Source organism: Ixodes scapularis, unplaced genomic scaffold (assembly GCF_016920785.2).
Source record: "Ixodes scapularis isolate PalLabHiFi unplaced genomic scaffold, ASM1692078v2 ptg002850l_1__unscaffolded, whole genome shotgun sequence".
NCBI lineage: Eukaryota > Metazoa > Arthropoda > Arachnida > Ixodida > Ixodidae > Ixodes > Ixodes scapularis.
In genome coordinates this window covers 18,591-25,329 of record NW_024610273.1, presented here as the reverse complement: position 1 = coordinate 25,329, position 6,739 = coordinate 18,591, and positions in this window count along the sequence as shown.

Here is a 6,739-nt window from a genome sequence, read left to right as displayed (position 1 = left end):
AACAAAACGGGGACAAGAAAGATACACAGTCGACCGGACAGGCGCTTTACTTTCATGTGTTGTGTTTTCGATGCCAGCATCGTCGCCTATATATACATACATTATTGACTAACCCTCATCACACCCAATCGCACACACAAAGGCAGCCATCCAAAAACGCCATTTCCCATTACAGGGCCCGCAGTACCTCCTATTAAAGTTGTCTTAGTGAGGTGCTAGGAATAAAAGAGTCATGAAACTTTTTCGTGCGATTCGATTGTCGCACGAAACATCTCACGACTCTTTTATTCTATGAAATGACTAGAATGTCTGACGGAACGGCATGTTATCTGCGAAGAATTCTTCGTAGACCACACCGTTCATGCACGCTCTCCGAGGCGCCGCAGACGACATGCCGTTCCGGCAGATAAAAAAAAAAAAAATCGCTCGGAATCCTATTTTCAGTGTCAGGACTGCACACGTCAAAAAACGCGAGTGGATGTCCGGCGGCTCTCCGAATTTAACTTGGGAGCTCGAGAGGCATAAAACGGGAAGGGATTGCGCCGTCTATTCCCGGGAAGGAGAATAAACAGTCCACGTTCGCCTACGAACCGCGGGCCTGGCTTCCCACGGAGAAAATTCTCCGACGTGGAACGTGAGGAGGAGCACGCTGCCACTGCCCTTTTATTTTCGGTTTGTTCGAGGGTGATGTCACTGGAGAGAAACTAACTGTGAAAACTTTGTCAACCGTGCACTTCAACTTACGGCGTTGAAAGGGTGAACCCTGGAGCGGAGTGAACTGAAATAATTTCATAGTCAAGGCAATTCTAATACAAAAGGCAATCTGCAGTGCTTCGTCTGCTTTTTGAGCGGAAGGGGCGGTGATGTCAGATTGACGCCGAGCTCTGATTGGCTTAGATTGAAAGGATAGTAGGTAGAGCCTGAATGCCTTGACGCTACTGAAAATATTTTTTCCAATCAGCCAATAAGCGCTCGGCGTTGCGATATCGTCACAACCCCTGTGCAAGAAGCAGACGAACCTGCGCTCCGCATTCTAATACAAAAGACTGTCTGCAGACACTGCCTGAGGCATTCCTTTTACTCTGACGGTCACACTGGTTACGCTGCCTGTAGACATGTCCGAATCATAATAATGACGCGCATCCGCAGATAATTATGTCATCATGACTGCAGCGAAAACCCTGTCGTTTTTGTAATGTACGAGCAGTGTGACTGCCCCCGGGGTCACACTGCTTATATAGAAAATACAGTATGCATACAGATTCGAAAGCGAGACACCGCGAGATCCGTGCTTCGAAAGCCGCATGGCAATGAGTTCGAGGACAACTTGGTCAAGCGGCATTCGAACCACGGATATTGCGGTGATTCGTGTTTGCGGACTGTCTTTTGCATGATGAGCAGTGCGACCCCCCCCCCCCCCTCTCCCCCTCCACCGCTCCGGCTCCTCCCCCCCCCCCCCTCCCCGGCTTTAGAGTTGCATAAACCACAGGGTGGCAAGCGAGAAAAACGAAACGTCTCTTTACGCATTGAGCTTATACCCCTGCCAGACCGGCTAATTTAGTGTCACTATAGGCGAGTGCGCTTCACTCCTAGTGTGTCACTCGTGCGGTGCCACACGGTAACTTGTAGTTTTACTCACTGTAGAACGCGCTATAATCTATCCAGCAGACCGAGTCTGTAGCCTCGATAGCAGTGTTTCATGAGTAAAAAGGAAACCTAGTAGAAAGCAATAAAGCCGCATGAACATGCGGTTGTTTCATGCCAACAGAAATTAATAGGTAAAAAAAGAGGGTAACCTGGCTCTCAGTTTTTTCGACGTACAGATTGCACTTGATTGCGCAACAATGTACTGCGCCCATTTTTGTTTTTCAACGATGGGCCAAGGAAATACCCCTCGAGCGCGAAACCGCGAACTTCGGATTCTAGCATGGAGCCAATCGTACCACCGCGAACCCCAAGTCGCCCACGGTCCGAGCAGGAGACCTTGGCTGAGATCAGACCTGGAAGACTTCTGTAGTGCAAAGGTCTTCCAGAGACCCTAATCTAGATGCTTGGCGAAAACGTCTGCGAGAAATCCGGCGGCCGTGATGGGCCGCCGCCCCACTTGACCTTGGCGCCGGTCAATCACAGCCTCAGGATTTCTCGACGACTTTTTCGCCAAGGCTCCAGATTAAGGACCCAGGTCTCAATATGGAATCTGCTTTGTATAGTACTCCTCTCGGCTTGCGATATGGCTAAATATATTCATCAAATTTGTGTAAAGCTTTCAATTAACGCAGCAATGTCTCGTACAATGTTTTGAAAAGGGATGAAAAAAAAATATTATTGAGAAATCTGCACGTAAATATTTTGATAATTCGCGTGCTTTTTGCTTTATTCATCATCACTGACATAATTTCCGAGTGATTCTACGTTTTGCTGTTTAGATCGAAAACACTTGAAGTGACTTTGATACGTTGAAGTGCACTTGCTTGAAGTGAAACTAAATGAGTTCGTCCGATGGGAATCCGACCGAAGCCGACGCTACTTAAGTGCGTGATGCGTGTCATTGCACCCGCGTCCCTGCTGAACGCTTCGTTCATTACACTGACTGACCGTCGACGCATGCTCTCCAAAAATAAACGAATTGCTTTTTCTTTTATGGCATGTTCAGGAAGCCGTTTGCTAATGTAATTATGTGTCTAATAAACCGACGGCAAGAAGAGAGAAAGGAAAGTTAACGGGTCAGGAAGACGAATGAGGAGAGAAAGGGAGGAAGAGGGGGCTCTAGAGATCAGGGACGAAGGGCATGGCGTGGCTCCAACGGGACCGGCGAAGGACCGGCCTTGCGAAGGAGGTGCGGCCCTCGCCCTTCAACCCGACATCACCGACGAGTTTCACGAAGAAGCGTCTGGACGGCGACCGACGGTGCCCTGACCCTCCTTCTACCAAACCCTCCACCGACAAGTGGAAGTGTGCTAACGAACATGACTTTTCTTATATTTTTTTTTTAAATAATTGCACCAAACTAAAGCTAGAAAATTGTAAATACAAACTTTGCGCAAAAACCAAGCGGATGTCTCGGTCGCATGTTTTCAGTCATTAGAATAAAGTTATAACCTGACAGTTAACTTTGTTCGTAAATGAGAGATCAACATGTTTGCCGCAACTTTGTCATATTGCGCTAACATCGACCTTCGCGCAACACGACGCTGTCGCCCTTCGGTGGCTTGTTTCCCGACAGGTGTGCGGTGTGAACAATCGTTAAATTATAATTTTGCAAAGTGAGTGCGCGTGTGTTTGACAAGCCGAGGATTGACCCACCACGGTACAGCGTTCAGCAATAACTTACTGAAACAAATATAAAACAAGAACAAATAATATTCCTATTCTTTTCTTTGCGTGTTTCCCTTTGAGTGAAAAGTCTGCGGTCAAACTTTTCACGCAAAGTCCTACCGCGGCCACCGCCACAATTGGTTGGGTTTAATCTAGCAGCGTTAAAGGTAGAGGTCTAATGGCCGAGCACATATACAAAAAGGCTCAACCGAAAAGCGCACCAAAGTTCAAACATGCAAGTATGTTTCCACGATATTTTCAAGAAAGTGAAAGTATCTATGGCAGCGTTAAAAGCATAGTGGAGATTTCTGCACAATAAACGCCCACGCGCAGTTCGTTTTTTTTTCTTCTTTTTTTAAGAAACTGCTGAAACAAGGTTTTATGTTTCAAATGTCGTGGGATTTTTTTTTTCTATAGCCTTCAATCGAGATAGATGAGCCCGCTGATGCCTCCGCTACTTTCGTTAGCGTTTGCGCGGTGGTACTACGCTTTTAATATCCATTTCTAGTGACGGCTTCCGTCGCAAATGTACTGTGGCGTGGCGCTCGGCCGAGCGGCCATTGCTTAGAAATTCTAACGGACACTCGGGCAGTCGTTGTCATATAAATAAGGCATATCTCTGAGACCTCCTGCCTTTTTATCGCTTGCTTCCGGCTTTACTTGAGGTATGCTTTCAAGCAATCTTGCCTTTCATATTGGAACTCCGATCATCAAGAATCATCTTGTATTGCATGTCGTTTTTAGAATATATATATATTTTTTTTAACTAGTCGACAGGACCGTCAGTCATTTTCTATAACGAAAGCACGAACTCATCGCTACCTTTTCATATTGAGCCCTTTTCGCATTCGGAAACCATTATTCTTGTCGTCCATCCTATGCGGCTGTTCTCACAACGTGACAGAATTGCAGCAAAGCAAAGGTCAAACAAGTTGACCGATTGCTGAGAAATGTCTGTCGAAGCCTGCATCGCATATGCAAAATGTTACGGGGTCATTGGGTTGAAACGCGAACGTGGCGACAACATGTTGCTTCGCTAGACTGGGCTACGCTCCCTTTCACCTTGCGATGCCCTGCAGGCCATGCTACTAGCCAACGAAGCCAGTCCAATGTCCTCCGAGTGTCACGTGACCTCCGCCAGCGAATACTAAGTGAATACTCCCTATTGGCGACGCGCGCGACCAAAGTTGACCGTGTCGTCGGCATTCGGGATTGATCAAACGCTCTCCATGATGTCCTTATTTGGATTCATTTTGCTTCCATCGACGGAAATAAGAACCTGACCCAGGTCGTGACGTCAGGAACGTAAACCCCAAGAGGGCGCCACCGAAACACACTAGGTAACTGCGACATGGAAGTGGCTCGATCCGCTCGACCTTACTGGTGTCAGTGGCCCTCCTGGACACTCTCCAGACTGTGTCGAGTGTCAAGTCAAAAGACCGCAGTGCGCGGATGCGCTTCCCTGCAGGAGCGTGTCACCAACGTGTAACTGCATCGGACCCGAGACGTCGGATCAAGGGAGGCCGCCGACGGGTCGACAGCTTCCTCGGACTCTTTTAGCTTCCTGCCAAACAGAACACGCGACGACAAGGCCAAGAGGTCACGTACGCTTCGAGCCGGGGACGCTGTCACCGACACGAAACAGTTACATCTACAGGGTGTTTGAGAGCTGTACGGGCGTAAAACTATACGCATGAATAAACCGATCTACGGAGTGCATTGAAACTTTTTACAGAGGTTTTCACAGGTCGTGCATTTATCATACTCAAGTTGTATAACGGTACGTTACGAGGAAAAAATTAGGCCTAAAAATATTTTTGCTTCTTTTCTATGCACCGGGAGGAATGACGGCAAAAACGGTTTGGTTGACGCCGCTGCTCATAGACGACACTACACACATTTGGATCAGCTAAACTTGATTTCAAAAGCTCATCTAAAAAAAAGCAAAAAAAACTTTTTTTTTTTTTTTTTTTGTGGTGTGACATTTGTTCGTGTAGCAACGTTGTCAACCAGTCAGTTTCGCCGTTTTCCTCACGTGCAGAGGAAAAAAACAACTTCTTTAGGTTTTACCTTTCTTTTATAAAACCTATACTCATCAAATTTAAGTCTGCTAAATACTCCTTCCAAAGACCTCTTTGTAAGAAGTTGAACTGCACTCGTTTTTATTGATTTATCCAAACAGAGGTTTTTTTGCGCCCGAATCGGCGCTCGGAAAGCACACTGTAGAGTCAAAAAACCCGGCCGAAACTACCACGCATAAGAACAAAAAAACCGCCACGTCCCTAAGAGACCTCCGGGTGTGACGTCAGGATGTGACGTTCCTCTGATGCGAGTATGCGACCCAGGAATATTGCGGTGCTGCCTCGGTCGTCTTCGCAACAAAAGGCCCAATAATAGTATTAGCCGAGGGGCTCCTGACATCATGCGGTAAAGCTTCAAAATACTTCTAGACCTCACGTCTCCTATACGTTTCCTTTCCTTTTCTTCCTTTCTTGTGCATGTGTTTATGTGATGTTTCGCAGTCAGCACGCCTCTGGCGTTCTTATCTGCTGTGCTGATATGAGAAGTTACGATCCTTTGTCGTGCCCATGAGCCTAAGGTATGCTGCACCCTGTAAAACATCAGGGTGCAGTGCCCGATAGCTGAAGTAAAGAAGCCTTACCTCGTTGAGTCGCCCTAGTGGCACCGCTGTTCTTTAGCTGCGAGAGTGCTGTACCAGCGATTTTGTAGTCTTCGCGAAAAAAACTAGGTCTAAAAAACACGTCTACCGACACACGTTGTCGCCCGCCAAAAACTGTGCCGTTAGAATTGACAGACATTACACGGGCACTTAGACTGGGAAGATTCATCGCAGAAACGAAACTATTAATTGCTGAATCATTCTATTATTTGTTCTTCGAAGCACTCGAAGTTGTGCTTCACAACCGCGACATCTTTACAGTATGGCCTGCCTAGCCGATTGAGCATTGCGCGCTGTTATTGCCACCGAGTGGGATGCTGCGATCTGATTTTGATAACAAAATAAATACATCGATACATCGATAAATCAATAATGCGGAGGTTGTTCGGCTAAGATCTATCGACCTGGTCTGCCGGTTTCGGGGATATCAAATACCTTCCACAAAAGTTGCGCAGTCATAGGGCGGAGGGTACTGACGAAAACACAAAGCGGTTCGTGCGCCCGATGGGAAAGCAAAAATAAGAGTTTCCTTAAAAAAATTAAAAAAAGGAAATATATTGTTTAAAAATGTTTCGCAAATACGCTCCCTCCACTGGAGATATCAAACGTACGCGATGAAGCGGAGTAAATTAACTAAGTCGAACCACCCAAGAGGGGACAGATTCCTTTGGACAGTCAGAAACCTGCGCACACCTCGCAATGGTCTTTTCGAGCGACAATCTTCGCTTGCCCCTCGGCTTTTCA